This window comes from Panulirus ornatus, chromosome 35 (assembly GCF_036320965.1).
Source record: "Panulirus ornatus isolate Po-2019 chromosome 35, ASM3632096v1, whole genome shotgun sequence".
In the NCBI taxonomy this organism is placed as follows: domain Eukaryota; kingdom Metazoa; phylum Arthropoda; class Malacostraca; order Decapoda; family Palinuridae; genus Panulirus; species Panulirus ornatus.
Genome location: NC_092258.1, coordinates 11,058,112 through 11,075,257, shown reverse-complemented (window position 1 = coordinate 11,075,257; position 17,146 = coordinate 11,058,112). Strand labels below are relative to the sequence as shown.

The following is a 17,146-nucleotide window of genomic DNA, read 5'->3' as shown; positions in this document are numbered from 1 at the left end:
CACCTCACTTCCAACACATCCACCCTCCTCTGCACAATGCTATACATAGCCCATGACTTACAACCATATATCATTGTTAGAACCACTATTCCTTCAAACATACCCATTTTTGCTCTCTGAGATAACGTTCTCACCTTCCACACATTCTTCAACGCTCCCAGAGCCTTTACCCCTTCCCCCACCATGTGACTCACTTCTGCTTCCATGGTTCCATCTACTGCCAAATCCATTCCCAGATATCTAAAATGCCTCACTACCTCCAGTTTTTCTCCATTCAAACTTACCTCCCAATTTGCTTGTCCCTCAACCCTACTTAACCTAATAACCTTGCTGTTATTCACATTTACTCTCAGCTTTCTTCTTTCACACACTTTACCAAACTCAGTCACCAACTTCTGCAGTTTCTCACCTGAATCAGCCACCAGCGCTATATCATCAGCAAACAACAACTGACTCACATCCCAAGCCCTCTTATCCACAACAAACTGCATACTTGCCCCTCTTTCCAAAACTCTTGCATTCGCCTCCCTAACAACTCCATCCATAAACAAATTAAACAGCCATGGAAACATCACGCACCCCTGCTGCAAACTGACATTCACTGGGAACCACTCACTTTCCTCTCTTCTTACTCATATACATGCCTTACATCTTCGATAAAAATCTATTTATATATGTGTGTGTATATATATATATATATATATATATATATATATTATCCCTGGGGATAGGGGATTAAGAATACTTCCCACGTATTCCCTGCGTGTCGTAGAAGGCGACTAAAAGGGGAGGGAGCGGGGGGCTGGAAATCCTCCCCTCTCGTTTTTTTTTTTTTAATTTTCCAAAAGAAGGAACAGAGAATTGGGCCAGGTGAGGGTATTCCCTCAAAGGTCCAGTCCTCTGTTCTTAATGCTACCTCGCTAACGCGGGAAATGGCGAATAGTTTAAAAAAAAAAAAAAAAAAAAATATATATATATATATATATATATATATATATATATATATATATATATATATATATATATATATATGGATCATATATATATATATATATATGGATCCATATATATATATATATATATATGGATCATAGGGTGGGGGAGGGGGCGAAAATTTTGGGAGCCTTGAAAAATGTGTGGAAGTCGAGAACATTATCTCGGAAAGCAAAAATGGGTATGTTTGAAGGAATAGTGGTTCCAACAATGTTGTATGGTTGCGAGGCGTGGGCTATGGATAGAGTTGTGCGCAGGAGGATGGATGTGCTGGAAATGAGATGTTTGAGGACAATGTGTGGTGTGAGGTGGTTTGATCGAGTAAGTAACGTAAGGGTAAGAGAGATGTGTGGAAATAAAAAGAGCGTGGTTGAGAGAGCAGAAGAGGGTGTTTTGAAATGGTTTGGTCACATGGAGAGAATGAGTGAGGAAAGATTGACCAAGAGGATATATGTGTCGGAGGTGGAGGGAACGAGGAGAAGAGGGAGACCAAATTGGAGGTGGAAAGATGGAGTGAAAAAGATTTTGTGTGATCGGGGCCTGAACATGCAGGAGGGTGAAAGGAGGGCAAGGAATAGAGTGAATTGGAGCGATGTGGTATACAGGGTTTGACGTGCTGTCAGTGGATTGAATCAAGGCATGTGAAGCGTCTGGGGTAAACCATGGAAAGCTGTGTAGGTATGTATATTTGCGTGTGTGGACGTGTGTATGTACATGTGTATGGGGGGGGGGGGTTGGGCCATTTCTTTCGTCTGTTTCCTTGCGCTACCTCGCAAACGCGGGAGACAGCGACAAAAAAAAAAAAAAAAAAAAAAAAAAAAAAAAAAATATATATATATATATATATATATATATATATATATATATATATATATATATATATATATATATATATATATATATTTTCTCTTTTTTTTCATACTATTTGCCATCTCCCGCATTAGCGAGGTAGCATTAAGAACAGAGGACTGAGCCTTTGAGAGAAATCCTCACTTGGCCCCCTTCTCTGTTCCTCCTTTTGGAAAATCAAAAACGAGAGAGGAGGATTTCCAATCACCCGCTCCCTCCCTTAAGTCGCCTTGTGCGACACGCAGGGAATACGTGGGAAGTATTCTTTCTCCCCTATCCCCAGGGATAGTATATATATATATATATATATATATATATATATATATATATATATATATATATATATATATATATATATATATTGAGGGGCAGGCGGAAAGGTTAAGGATGAAATGTGACCAAAGGCAAGGGTCGAGTCACCAAAGGCAAAGGCCGGGTCACCAAAGACAAGGGTCGGGTCACCAAAGGCAAGGGCCGGGTCACCAAAGGCAAGGGCCGGGTCACCAAAGACAAGGGTCGGGTCACCAAAGGCAAGGGCCGAGTCACCAAAGGCAAGGGCCAGGTCACCTAAGGCAAAGTCAGAGTCACCAAAGGCAAGGGCCGGGTCACCAAAGGCAAAGGCCGAGTCACCAAAGGCAAGGGCCGGGTCACCAAAGGCAAAGGCCGAGTCACCAAAGGCAAGGGCCGGGTCACCAAAGGCAAAGGCCGGGTCACCAAAGGCAAGGGCCGGGTCACCAAAGGCAAAGGCCGGGTCAACAAAGGCAAGGGCCGGGTCACCAAAGGCAAGGGCCAGGTCACCAAAGGCAAGGGCCGGGTCACCAAAGGCAAAGGCCGGGTCACCAAAGGCAAGGGCCGGGTCACCAAAGGCAAGGGCCAGGTCACCAAAGGCAAGGGCCAGGTCACCAAAGGCAAGGGTCCAGTGATTGTGATATATATACCTGTAGCTACGCCAGGTCCAGGTCCCTGCTCAAGTACTCACATCTCAATGAAAAAAAGAAAAATCAAAATTTCTCACAAAAGGTTTGAGATGGACGACGTATTCAGCCTAGTGAAATGCTCCCTATTTTTCTTTTCCTTTTTTACATAACAGACGAACATGAAGGCCCAGCGTCACGTTCTAAGAACACGAGCAGCAGCGTTGCGTCCTGCACTGGGGAACGCGAGGGGCTGGCTTGCGTTCTGGTGAAGCATGTGGAGGTAGAACTCATCGTCTTCTCCTCTGAGTTCTAACTTATTTTCTTCCTAATGTTGGAAATCCTCGAAATTTTTACCCCATTTTCATGTGTCTCTCCAGACGCGCCCTTGTGTGTGTGTGTGTGTGTGTGTGCGTGTGACGGGTGAGGTGACGCTGTGTCACCCCAGACGTGTGTGTGTGTGTGACGGGTGAGTCGACGAGATGTGTCGCTATGGCCGTGCGTAACAGATGACGTGACGAGATGTGTGCCAACCCAGACATGTGTGTGTGTGTGTGTGTGTGTGTGTGTGTGTGACGGGTGACGGGTGAGGTGACGAGAATGGTGTCGCTACGGCCGTGTGTGACGGATGAGGTGTGTGTGTGTGTGTGTGTGTGTGTGTGTGTGAGGGATGGGGTCACGAGATGTGTCGCCCTCAGCGTGAGACATGCCAGGCTACCACATCCCTTCCCTCACAATGCGACCCTTAGGCACGACGGCAAGACCTATTGTGCCCTTAGATCTGACCCTTCACGGTCAGGTCGGAGATCAGAAGTGACTGTATCGACGGGTCGTACCGTCCGGCTAGAGGGGTCGTATCGTTCGGCTTAGTGGTACGACCCTTCGTGCTCAGGGGGTCGTACCTACGTAAGGGTGATGGGCTAACTCGCGTGCCTCTCAGACACGCATCAGGTCATGTCACTGAATCTTTAATGTGACACAAATCATCATCGGACCCAGCTGCATGCCTTAGGCCCTCCAGCTGCATGCCCTAGGCCCTCCAGCTGCATGCCCTAGGCTCCCCCAGCTGCATGCCCTAGGCCCTCCAGCTGCATGCCCTAGGCCCTCCAGCTGCATACCATCGGCCCCCAGCTGCATGCCCTAGGCTCCCCCAGCTGCATGCCCTAGGCCCTCCAGCTGCATTCCCTAGGCCCTCCAGCTGCATGCCCTAGGGCCCCAGTTGCGTGTCCTAGGCCCCCTAGCTGCATGCCTTAGGCCCCAGCTGCATGCCCTAGGCCCTAACTGCATGTTCTAGGCTCCCTCAGCTGCATGCCCTAGGCCCCCCCAGCTGCATGCCCTAGGCTTTCCAGCTGCATGCCCTAGGCTCCCCCAGCTGCATGCCCTAGGCTCCCAGTTGCATGTCGTAGGCCCCAGCTGCATACCATCGGCCCCCAGCTGCATGTCTTAGGCTCCCAGCAGCATGCCTTAGGCCCCTAGTTGCATGCCCTAGGCCCGAGCTGCATGTCAAGGCCCTCAGATACACGCCCTACATCCCAGCTGCATGTCCAAGGCCCTCTAAGCTGCATGTTCTGGGCCCCATCTGCAGGCCCTGGAGCCCAGCTGCATGCCCTACGTCCCAGTTGCATGTCGAAGGCCCTCTAAGCTGCATGTTCTGGGCCCCATCTGCAGGCCCTGGAGCCCAGCTGCATGCGCTTCGCCACCGCCAGGCACGGACGACGTGATCTGCATCCGTGGAGAAGATCCAGTTCTTCCCTTCGTACCTTCAGAATCGTAAAACGTGACGGACTTGATTTCTCTCTCAGATGTCCAGACATCATCATCATCATCACCAGCAACAAAGGCACGTAGATTCTTGCATCTCTGGCGGCTAATTTTGCGACAAGAACCTGCGTCTCTGCAGGTTACAGGTTCCTGTCGACCGCAGGCCAGGCCCTCTGTGATACTGGGTCTAGCTACCTAGGTTTCGCGACCCACAAATTGGCCATCGATCCCCCGTTAAGTGGAGGCCTTTCAAGGTCTTCCTTGGCCATGTCGAGGATGCGTTGGGGCCGCAGAGAGAGAGAGGGTATACGGGGCTGGCATGTAGAAGGTTCCTCGAGCAGGGTTGGCGCTGCGTGACTTCGGAAAAAAAAGGAAAAGAGTGGGAAACTTTCCCTCTCGGTGGATGGAAGACCATCTGTTGCCCTGAAAGGGGATCTAATGCCAAATGGAAGGCTCTGCCTTCTGTTAACGGGGGCTGAATGGCACTACAGGCATTCTGGAGGGATCCCACAAAAATTAGAAGCGGGAGGCGGAGGTGAACTCCACTCCCGGTAATGGAACCTCGGCGGAGGCGGGATGGAACCCTCTGTAGTAGCAGGACGAAGTGGGGTTGAGGGGAGAGAAGATATGGCAAGACGTCATCAGAATAGCGCGGCTGCCACAGCAACAGAGGCGCCGGGGACAAGGATGGCAGTCGTAATGTTGCCCCTTCCGTGACCATTGGTCTCTTCCAGTGTGTGGAATACAAAAGGGGCTAACCACGCTCCAGCAAAAGGTATTATTACACACACACACACACACACACACACACACACACACGCTCTCTCTCTCTCTCTCTCTCTCTCTCTCTCTCTTCCCCCGAAGGAATTTTGTTTTTCAGCTCCTTCGACGCAGGAGGTTTCGTGTCTCCTGCTTGGAGACGGGTCTTGTTGGAGACATGGGAGAGGATATTCGAATATTCCGTGCTGATCACTTTGCTGACTCAGTGTTGATCGAGGACACTGGGGAGCTGGGGTATGGACGGCCCGGGTGGGGCGAAGCCATGGTGATGGTCGTGTTTGATTATGTTTACATTTCTCGTCTGGGTCAAGTCAATTGAAAGAATTATGATGTGCTTCTTTATTGGTCTATCCCTAATGTTGGTGACAATGAAGCAACCCACCATGTTAGACTGGGACACATACCCTCCCACGCTGCCTGTTGTACTGGGAGACATACCCTCCCACGCTGCCTGTTGTACTGGCAGACATACCCTCCCACGCTGCCTGGTGTACTGGGAGACATACCCTCCCACGCTGCCTGTTGTACTGGCAGACATACCCTCCCACGCTGCCTGGTGTACTGGGAGACATACCCTCCCACGCTGCCTGTTAAACTGGCAGACATACCCTCCCACGCTGCCTGTTGTACTGGGAGACATACCATCTCACTCTCACAGGTCTTATCAACAGGGTTAGGAGCATGTGCGAGTAGGATGAGAGGAGAATGAGTGGTTCCAGGTGAAGGTCGGTGTGCGGCAGGGGTGTGTACTGTCTCCATGGCTGTTTGGTATGTCTGTGGTTGGGGTGATGAGGGAGGTGAATGCAAGGGTCTTGGAGAGAGGAGGCGAGTATGTAGCCAGCAGAGGGTGAGGGGAGCTTGGGAAGTGCTATATTGTGTGGGTAGGGATGGGGCCCCATCTCTTGGACATTCTCATCATACAGCTTTTCAAATTCATGTATGATGTCTGCACTAACCCTCAGTCATGCGGTTCCACTCACCCACTGCTCTTATACCATAAAAGTATTTCTTTACATCTTTTTTTCTCTATTTTTTTTTTTTTTTTGCTTCATTTCACGTTATGTCCCCTGGTTATTCTTATCCCACATCCCTCGAACGCTTCTTCGCTGACCACGTCGTCAGTCTGTTTTCAGCACTTAAAGAGTCGTGAACAAGGTCACCTATTACTCCTCTCTCTTCTAAGGTAGGACGGTTTAAAGCATGTAACATTTCCCCGTAACTCAGCTCTCTTAATTCAGGTACCATATTCGTTGCCTTCCTCTGGACCTTCTCTATCAGGTCTTTGTGCTTCTTCAGGGCGCGGTGACTAGACTTGAGAAACATGCTCTAGTTTGGCCTTATTTTAGGTATGAACAGCTTGCTGATTATTATATTGTCCTTATACCTGAACCTGTATGTGTGTGTGTGTGTGTGTGATACATTGTGGTGGCAGAGCGGATCGAGAACGGTGGCAGACAAGGCCGACCCGACACCATGGTGGTGGAGGATGGAGAGTATTAGCCACAGTAGTGAGGGAAGCTGCCAACACGGCGCTGTGGAGGGCCAGGTGGAGTGGCGCTACAGAGGGCCAGGTAGACTGGCACTATGGAGAACCAGGTAGAGTGGCGCTATATAGAGGACCAGGTAGAGAGGCGCTATATAGAGGGCCAGGTAGAGAGTGTCAGTGTGGTGTGCAGGGATGAGCATGTGGCGCCTCGTCCGCAGTGGGACCCACAGAGAGACGCAGGTCTGGCGGTGACCGTCGCGGGGGGAGCGCTCGGGCATTCAGGTGTAGCCACATGGAAGGAAACAATAGCGTCTGTATTGCGTCTTTAAGGTGAGACGTCTCTCTCTCTCTCTCTCTCTCTCTCTCTCTCTCTCTCTCTCTCTCTCTCTCTCTCTCTCTCTCTCTCTCTCTACCTCGGGCTCGAGACAATGTCTCTGTCCGTACAGGGGGAGTTGAGGAGGCCTGCCACCGGGCGTGATGACGGGGCTTGAGGAGGTGGGTGAGGTGGTGGTCGTCGAGGACCCCAGGTATGCTCTCCCTTGCCCCCGCCGGCCTTGTGTGTGTGTGGGGCGCGCGCGCACGCCACCACGGGAGACGGAAGACCTGGGCAGCCGCTTGGTTTTCGCCCAGTGGAAAAACCTTTCCATCATCTCTCTCTCTCTCCCACCCTGAACCCAACCTCCTCATGGGGTTTAGGGAGGGAGGGTCGCCGTGTTTGGGAGTGTGTCCACCCGAGTCTGACGCCCGCCACCGCAGGACTCATGCTCGACCAGCGATGCACGTCGTCTACCGCTGCTGGTCCCACCGTGCCTGCCTTCCCTCACCCCCGAAGCGCGTCTGCCCAGCGTGTCTCATTTTCTTCGGTTGCTGACGTGTTCGTTGCTCGGCCACATATCTCCAGCGTTCACTGTTGTGGGGGAATGTAGCGTCTACTCGGAGTCCTGTAGCGTCTACTCAGAGTCCTGTAGCGTCTACTCAGAGTCCTGTACCGTCTACTTAGAGTCCTGTAGCGTCCACTCACAGTCCTGTAGCGTCCACTCACAGTCCTGTAGCGTCCACTCACAGTCCTGTAGCGTCCACTCACAGTCCTGAAGCGTCCACATGAAGTCCTGAAGCGTCTACATGAAGCCTTGAAGCGTCCACATGAAGCCCTGAAGCGTCCGCATGAAGCCATGAAGCGTCCACAGGAAGTCCTGCAGCATCCACATGAAGCCCTGAAGCGTCCACACGGAGTCCTGAAGCGTCCACATGAAGTCCTGAAGCGTCCACATGAAGTCCTGCAGCGTCCACTTACAGTCCTGAAGCGTCCACTCAGTCCAGAAGCGTCCACTCACAGCCCTGAAGCGTCCACTCACAGTCCTGAAGCGTCTACTCACAACCCTGAAGCGTCCACTCACAGTCCTGAAGCGTCCACATGAAGCCCTGAAGCGTTCTTGCTCTTAGCTCACCAGCCTGAGGCTTGCCTCGCATTCATACCTGTTACTCATGATTCATCGCATATTCATCTGTGTGTGGGCCTCACGACATTCCTATACTTCTCTTTTCTTTTTTCTAAATACCCTGACGCTGTTTCTCGCTCCATGGAGGCAGCGCAAGGAACAGACGAGTGAGCCCTCGAGGGGGAAAAAAAATGCCTTCTGTTAGCAACGTCTTCTGTCCCTCGCTTTTGGAATGTAATAATACAGTAGGGAAGGATTCCCAGCACCTGGCTCCCTCTTTATTCGCCCTCTACAACGCGTAGGAAATACGTGGGTGTCTAGTATTCTGCCGCCCCAGGACGTGTTTCTTTTCTCCTTCGGCGTAAGAACTCGTGAAGTACGATCCAGCAAAGCTGTGTTTTCTCGACTGTTTTTCGAGTGTCACCTCCGCGGACTTCAAAAGGCACCACCCAGGGAAAACGGGAAATTTACGTTATTTTCCGTACCTTGAGTTGCACACACACACACACACACACACACACACACACACACACACACACACACACACACACACACACACAGAGGCGTGTCGTGTAATGGACGGGCACATCTCATGTAGGCTGATGGTTCTGTCACCCACCCCCGTCAGCTCGCGGGGCCTTTGTGTTCTGTCCCCCTTCCGTGCAGACCCGGTACCTGGAGTCGGTGGCACCTGTAGGGTCCCAGCGGCAACAGGCCTTGCCCTGCCCTCCCTCCCTCCATTCCCTCACTCCCTCCATTCCTTCCCTCCCTCTATTCCCTCCCTGCATTCCCTCTCTCCCTCCCTTCCCTCCCTCCCTCCATTCCATCCCTCCCTCCCTCCGTCCCTTCCCTCCCTCCTTTCCCTCCCTCCCTCCCTCTTCCATAACGGACCATTAAGGTAAAAAGAGGAAGCATTGCGCCGTGGGTAAGGGATAACCATCTTGTTTAATCAGCCTCCCATCCCCTCGACCACATCTCCCACAGACTTTCCTGGGCGGCCTTTTTATATATATTTTTTCTCCCCCCCCAACCCAACCTACCCCAACCCAAACCCCTCAACCCCCCGTAGTTCTCAACTCTAATTACAACATGGTTGAGATAACATCCAATTCTTTAACAACACAGTTAAGACCAGTTTTTCTTTTTTCTGCTTCCCTCTTTTGTGTGTGTGTGTGTGTGTGTGTGTGTGTGCGTCTACACCGGCGTCAGTACAACAGCTACTGGCTTTTGCGGGCTCAAAGACAGGATGACTCTCTCTCTCTCTCTCTCTCTCTCTCTCTCTCTCTCTCTCTCTCTCTCTCTCTCTCTCCTTCCCTCCTTCCCTTCCTCCCTCTCTCTCTCTCTCTCTCTCTCTCTCTCTCTCTCTCTCTCTCTCTCTCTCTCTCTCTCTCTCTCTCTCTCTCTCTCTTTCATTGGTCGTACAAGACCACTGGCACAGCGTTGGAACAAGTCGGGGCGAGAGATATCTCTCTCTCTCTCTCTCAAAAAGTCGCTGGCGATTCATTAAGGCAATCATGAAGAACACTGGATACAGTGGCCACATTAGTAACAATTTGTGGAGGAGGGGGGGAGATAGCAAGAAAACACCTTGAATTTCACGTTTTTTTGGGGGGAGCATCTTGAGGAATTTTGCTGATAATTTTATTATATTTGTAATTACGACAGGACTGATTTCTGTGAAGATAATCTTGGTGTTACCCAAGATCTTCCCAAAGGGCTCTGGCATCCCAAGGCTGCTGCGCTCCTTCCAGTCGCAGGGAAATGATTTAGACTCTCTTTGGAGTGAGGGGTTCTTTGACGAGGCTGCCCACCTGGTGATACGCCCTCGTTCAAGGTGGCGTAACCTCGAGAAAGGCGGAGTTCGGTAACACCAGTCTCAGGGTATGGGAGGCACGTCTCCTGTAGTTATCTGACACGCACTCCCTTGACACAGAACAACCTCGAAAACGAAGAAATAAGAAAAAAGTGAAAGATTAATGGACAAGCGCGTCTGAAACAAATTCTCCATTTCCGGTGGATATTTTTTTTTCTTTTCGTTCAGAGAAAAAAAAGACTTCGAGTCAAATGTTCTGGAGATGCATATGTCATATAAACCCAAAATAGTTTGATCATAGATCTGTTCCAGAATATATCGTCTCCTCTGATAAAAAAAAAAGGGGGGGGGGAGAAACGTCTCATAAAGTAAACGTTCGACCTGGAGCTTCCATGGTCTCAAACGTTCGACCTGGAGCTTCCATTATTTCAAACGTTCGACCTGGAGCTTCCATGATCTCAGACGTTCGACCAGGAGCTTCCATGATCTCAGACGTTCGACCAGGAGCTTCCATGATCTTGAACGTTCGACCTGGAACTTCCATGATCTCAGACGTTCGACCTGGAGCTTCCATGATCTCAAACGTTCGACCTGGAGCTTCCATGATCTCAAACGTTCGACCTGGAGCTCCCATGATCTCAGACGTTCGACCTGGAGCTTCCATGATCTCAGACGTTCGACCTGGAGCTTCCATGATCTCAGACGTTCGACCTGGAGCTTCCATGATCTCAGACGTTCGACCTGGAGCTTCCATGATCTCAGACGTTCGACCTGGAGCTTCCATGATCTCAGACGTTCGACCTGGAGCTTCCATGATCTCAAACGTTCGACCTGGAGCTTCCATGATCTCAAACGTTCGACCTGGAGCTTCCATGATCTCAGACGTTCGACCTGGAGCTTCCATGATCTCAGACGTTCAACCTGGAGCTTCCATGATCTCAAACTCAAATATGATTTGTTGTTATTACCTAACATCACGTAAGACCGTCGACAACAGCGCCACCTGTGGGCATTGAGTTCAAACCGGAGACCTCAAAGGAGATCACCCTGATGAAGAAGTATATCTGTAGGGAATATCTTTCCCTTGAAATTAGTTAGGCTGAAGACGAGAAAGGCGCTTGGGAATGTTCTGGAAGAGATCTCTGCTGGATGGAGCCGTGAGTACCAGTTTAATATGGCTACTTCGTCTCTCTGAAAATTCTGCTCTGCCTGACTATTGGTCCTCCTTCCTAGGGTCTAATGCCCTCCCGGAGGCTTTAGTTCCCCCATCTAGGAGGTTCTGGTCCTCTTCCCGTGATTCTGGCTCTCCTTCAGGAGGTTTTGGTCTGATTTCTTCGTGGAGGCTCTGATTCCTTTCCTTAGGAGGCTGAGGTCCCCTTCCTGGAAGCTCCAGTACCTTCCTTGACGATTCTGATCCTCTCCCAGGAGGCTCTGATCCCCCGTCCCGGAAGTTTCCTCCTCTCCTTAGTGACTTTGATCCCTTCTCCAGAGTCTTTCATCCCCTCGGTAACGTAAAGGGTTTCCACAAGTCACTTGCGATACAAGGAAGGGACACGACGTCGGCGCCCGATCTTGCTAGCCACCACCCAGCGCCCAATCCCTTCACCTCAGTTCTCGAGGAAGACAAACTGATCAATATTAATACAACAGGACTACAGGACGACCCCAGCCGAGTGTGCAACGAGTCGAAAATCAGTTCTTAAGACTTGTTCTTTTACTTCTTCCGGAACCTTGTTGATGCAGCATAATAGTGCTCTGCAGTTCGTGATCATCCAAGATAATCATGCGAACTCGAGATATCTTGACATCGAAGTGCACACCTGGATTCAGAGGCCCTCAACCGCGGGAGACGGATCATCCAACACAGAAAAACTCTCATCAAGGCACGTGAAAGCTGAGTCAGTGGTGGAGCCACAGGAAGGCCTCGCAGTCATTGAAGTCCAGGAAGCAAACGAGACACTGAGAGACAGAGGTGGTCCTTAATGCCATCAGATATCCTCGACGGTCTATGGAACTCGTAATGTCTCCTGAAGGCAAATAAAACACACTTTCACAGAGTACGCCAGTGGGAGGAGGGCGTCTGAAGATTGTGAAGGATCCACGACTCGATCAGACTTTATTTGGGGACATCTGGAGTCCTCCAGCCAAAGCGGGTTTACCCTGACTGTTGGAGGAAAGCGGCGAAGAGCAAGCAGAAGAGCCTGACTTAGCGAGGGGTCGAACTCCTTGCGGAGTTTCTTGAGTTAAGTCAATTAGCGTTGGTGAGAGCTTTGCCTCGTGGCTACGTTGCTGTCTGATGACTTCATATTCATATGCTCCCTTTAGGGGGGTGCTGGGGCCGCTAAGGTAGGCTGGGAGGTAGGGCATGTCAGCCGGGTGATTAATATTGCAAGCGGAAGGTGGTGGGATGTTTGGTTAACAGGTAGAGCCGCTTCATAATTAAAGAGGTGATTAACACAAGGGGAAAGAAAAAGAGGGAAGTCTGTCCGTTCAAGCTGTTTGATATCTTTTCACTTTCCCTTCACATCATTCGCTCACCCCAGACTATTTCAGGTGCTGTAGCTTGGCTGTGTGATGCGAAGATATGCTTGTGTATGTGATGACTATTTGTGGAGTTTTACACTCGTGTTGTCCCCGTCTCTTAACCTTGTATGTATGTTCCATGTCTTTATTGCTACGTATGCGCGCGCGCGCACACACACACACACACACACACACACACACACACACACACACACTGCCTGAGCCAGGTACCCACTTATCGACGAGCTTCGAGAGGAGGACGAACGACTGGGTTGGGTGTAGGCCGACTGTCACGCCCAGGATTCGAACCCAGGCGGGTCCGACCGAGGGTTGGCCCTTGCTGGCTCATTGTCAGAAACGCTAACCTCTACACCACGGAGGCCCATGTGTGTGTGTGTGTGTGTGTGTGTGTGTGTGTGTGTGTGTGTGATTACATGTTTGTACTGTACGGGAAGGGAATTTCTACACTCGTGGGGCCCCATCTACTGAACTTACCTTAGTTCTGATGTGACATCTGGTTTCTCTCATGCCTTGAAGCATTTTGAAAAAAAAAAACTGCTGTCGATATGTTGTCAAAGCTGTTTTTAGTCGACTTGAAGGTGGTGATCAAGTCTCTCTCTCTCTCTCTCTCTCTCTCTCTCTCTCTCTCTCTCTCTCTCTCTCTCTCTCTCTCTCTCTCTCTCTCTCTCTCTCTCTCTCTCTCTCTCTCTCTCTCTCCCATGGTTCCCAGACAACTATAGGACCTCAGATCTCCTCAAACATATACCTCAGCTCTGTGTCATTTCACTTGACATTTTTCCCAGCCTTCTTCTGGACCTTCTCCATCGTTTCTCTGCGCCTCTAATACACCTTGCGAGTAAGTTGTTCTACCACCTCTTCTCCTCCAGTATACCTGGATGCAGGTCTTACGATTCACCAGCTACGTGTGTCTCCTCCTGATATGGCGGTCTGGTAATACAGTGTCAAAACCCCAACTCAGGTCCCTCCCTCCCAGGTAACCTGTTACCTGCCGAGATTACCAGTGGACTAAGGTTCTTCAATCATATTTTTTCTTTTATTTTCGTCCTTCGTTACCTTGGATTAACATGGGTTGACCTTCATCAAATTGGTGTATAGCTTAACGTGCATTCTGCTCCCCAGTGCATGTCATACCTACTCCCTCAGTGTATGTCATACATATGTATGATATCTACCCCCCTAATGCATATTGTATGTATCATACCTTACCTCCCAGTGTATATCACGACTACACTCCCAGTGTATATGTTTAACATCTGCTCCCCCAGTGTATAAGTACAGTACCTAATCCCCCAAGGTATATATTTTACGTATAATACCTAATCCCCCAGGGTATATATTTTACGTATAATACCTACTCCTTCAGCGTATATTATACGTATAATACCTACTCCTCAGCGTATATTGTACGTATAATACCTACTCCTTCAGCGTATATTGTGCGTATAATACCTACTCCTCCAGCGTATATTATACGTATAATACCTACTCCTCCAGCGTATATTATACGTATAATACCTACTCCTCCAGCGTATATTTTACGTATAATACCTACTCCTCCAGCGTATATTATACGTATAATACCTACTCCTCCAGCGTCTATTATACGTATAATACCTACTTCTCCAGCGTATATTATACGTATAATACCTACTCCTCCAGCGTATATTTTACGTATAATACCTACTCCTCCAGCGTATATTATACGTATAATACCTACTCCTCCAGCGTCTATTATACGTATAGTACCTACTCCTCCAGCGTATATTATACGTATAATACCTACTCCTCCAGCGTATATTATACGTATAATACCTACTCCTCCAGCGTCTATTATACGTATTATACCTACTCCTCCAGCGTATATTATACGTATAATACCTGCTCCAGCGTATATTGTACGTATAATACCTACTCCTCAGCGTATATTGTACGTATAATACCTACTCCTCCAGCGTCTATTGTGCGTATAATACCTACTCCTCCAGCGTGTATTATACGTATAATACCTACTCCTCCAGCGTATACTATACGATTAATACCTACTCCAGCGTATATTGTACGTATAATACCTACTCCTTCAGCGTATATTTTACGTATAATACCTACTCCTCCAGCGTGTATTATACGTATAATACCTACTCCTCCAGCGTATATTATACGTATAATACCTACTCCTCCAGCGTATATTATACGTATAATACCTACTCCTTCAGCGTATATTATACGTATAATACCTACTCCTCCAGCGTATATTATACGTATAATACCTACTCCTTCAGCGTATATTGTACGTATAATACCTACTCCTCCAGCGTATATTGTACGTATAATACCTACTCCTCCAGCGTGTATTATACGTTTATACGTATAATACACGCTGGGAATAGGTATTATACGTACAGTATACCTACTCCTCCAGCGTATATTGTACGTATAATACCTACTCCTCCAGCGTGTATTATACGTATAATACCTACTCCTCCAGCGTATATTGTACGTATAATACCTATTCCCCAGCGTATACGTATAATACCTACTCCTTCAGCGTATATTGTGCGTATAATACCTACTCCTCCAGCGTGCATTATACGTATAATACCTACTCCTCCAGCGTATATTGTACGTATAATACCTACTCCTCAGCGTATATTGTACGTATAATACCTACTCCTCCAGCGTATATTATACGTATAATACCTACTCCTCCAGCGTATATTATACGTATAATACCTACTCCTCCAGCGTATATTGTACGTATAATACCTACTCCTCCAGCGTATATTATACGTATTATACCTACTCCCTAGCGTACACGTATGATACCTACTACCCCAGTGTCTATCATACATACGTGTGATAGACACTTAGGGAGTACTTATAGGTGTATACAATATAAACTCCTATAATCATATTCAAGGAGAGTTTTTTCATGTTTGTATGACAAGGAATTTATATGAATGTATCTTAAAATCTAAATACGTCTGTACGATACTGTCGCTCATCGCTAACGACCGGTCGGTAGTTAGCAACGTCATAATCACTCAACTCACCCAGCTTGTTTGTTTACATCCAGGAACGCTGGCTTACGGTCGTTTAACCACACCTCCGATATCATGTCTGTGGGGGATCGCTTATGTGTGCCCGGCCAAGCGGACTATAATAGGTAAGTAATAGAACAAAGAAGGTAAGTCTTCATTGTTTTTTGTTTCTTTTTTGGCATCTGTTGTACTTATTTAAGTATTTTTTGTGTGATTTTGGTACTTTTTAGAAGAGGTGAGTGTCTGTCATGGGTGGTGGTAGTGTGGTGGTTGTGTGGGCAGCAGCAGCAGCAAGCCGTTAGTGTGGGGTTGGACACTGTGGCAGGAGGATGGATGTGGGCGTCCTTCCACTCCACCCCCTCCAATATCAACAACTAACCCCGTTTTCTGTGGAGCGGTTGGTCTGCGTGCTGTGTTGGGTGGTGGCGATATTTCGTAATATGTTCAAATTGAATTCAGCTGATGAGTCCACCGCGAGCATGGGTGTCGTACAGAGACACGAAGCGTCAGTCAACTGAAAATATTTTCAATTTTCTAAGCTTAGAAAAACGTATCCCGATGATTTGATGGATAAAAGAATGAAATCCAATTTTCGCCGTGTTTGTAGACCAATCTGAATGTTGGTACTGAAAAGATATGCCACGACAGAGGACAGCGTAGTGGTCGTCCAGTCAAGGGTAAGTGCAATTCTCAATTCTTCAATTGTTTACAAGGCAGGAGCGATGCTCTGCGTCATTTTCAGTGCTAAACATAGCAGCATTCATTACTGGTTGTATGTATGTGTTGGCAAGACGCTTCTTGTATGACAGATGACCGTCAATATAGTTGTATTTAGGTCATGGTAGCCATCTCAAGTGAGAAGCGCTCGTCCAGTCAAGGGTAAGTGCAATTCTTCAATTGTTTACAAGGCTGGAGCGATGCTCTGCGTCATTTTCAGTGCTAAACATAGCAGCATTCATTACTGGTTGTATGTATGTGTTGGCAAGACGCTTCTTGTATGACAGATGACCGTCAATATAGTTGTATTTAGGTCATTGTAGCCATCTCAAGCGAGAGGCGCTCGTCCAGTCAAGGGTAAGTGCAATTCTTCAATTGTTTACAAGGCAGGAGCGATGCTCTGCGTCATTTTCTGTGCTAAACATAGCAACACTCATTACTGGTTGTATGTGTGTGTTGGCAAGACGCTTCTTGTATGACAGATGACCGTCAATATAATTGTATTTAGGTCATTGTAGCCATCTGAAGTGAGAGGCGTGGGTACGTCATGATCACCAGCTCTGGTCGCCCGTAGTTCATGAATCACTTGAGGGTCATTGTTGTTTGGTCCTCGGGTGTTCTCACATATGTAACAGTATTCAGTCATTGTCAGCATAGTGTATAGTGTATAATGCATAATAGTAAATGAGTGGGGAGTGTAATTTATTGAAGGGGAGGGTGTATTTGATGCATAAGTAAAGGGTGTGGATAATTTCGGGAAATTTCTTATTACATTTCACCCTAGGGCTGGGCTAGTCCTCCTTTTTATAAAG

The 17,146-nt window shown here is 48.4% G+C and overlaps 1 pseudogene; it reads left to right on the top strand.

Moving 5' to 3' along the window:
* Window positions 1-17,146, top strand: part of LOC139760207 (uncharacterized) — a 103,665-nt pseudogene that overhangs the window by 18,085 nt on the left and 68,434 nt on the right.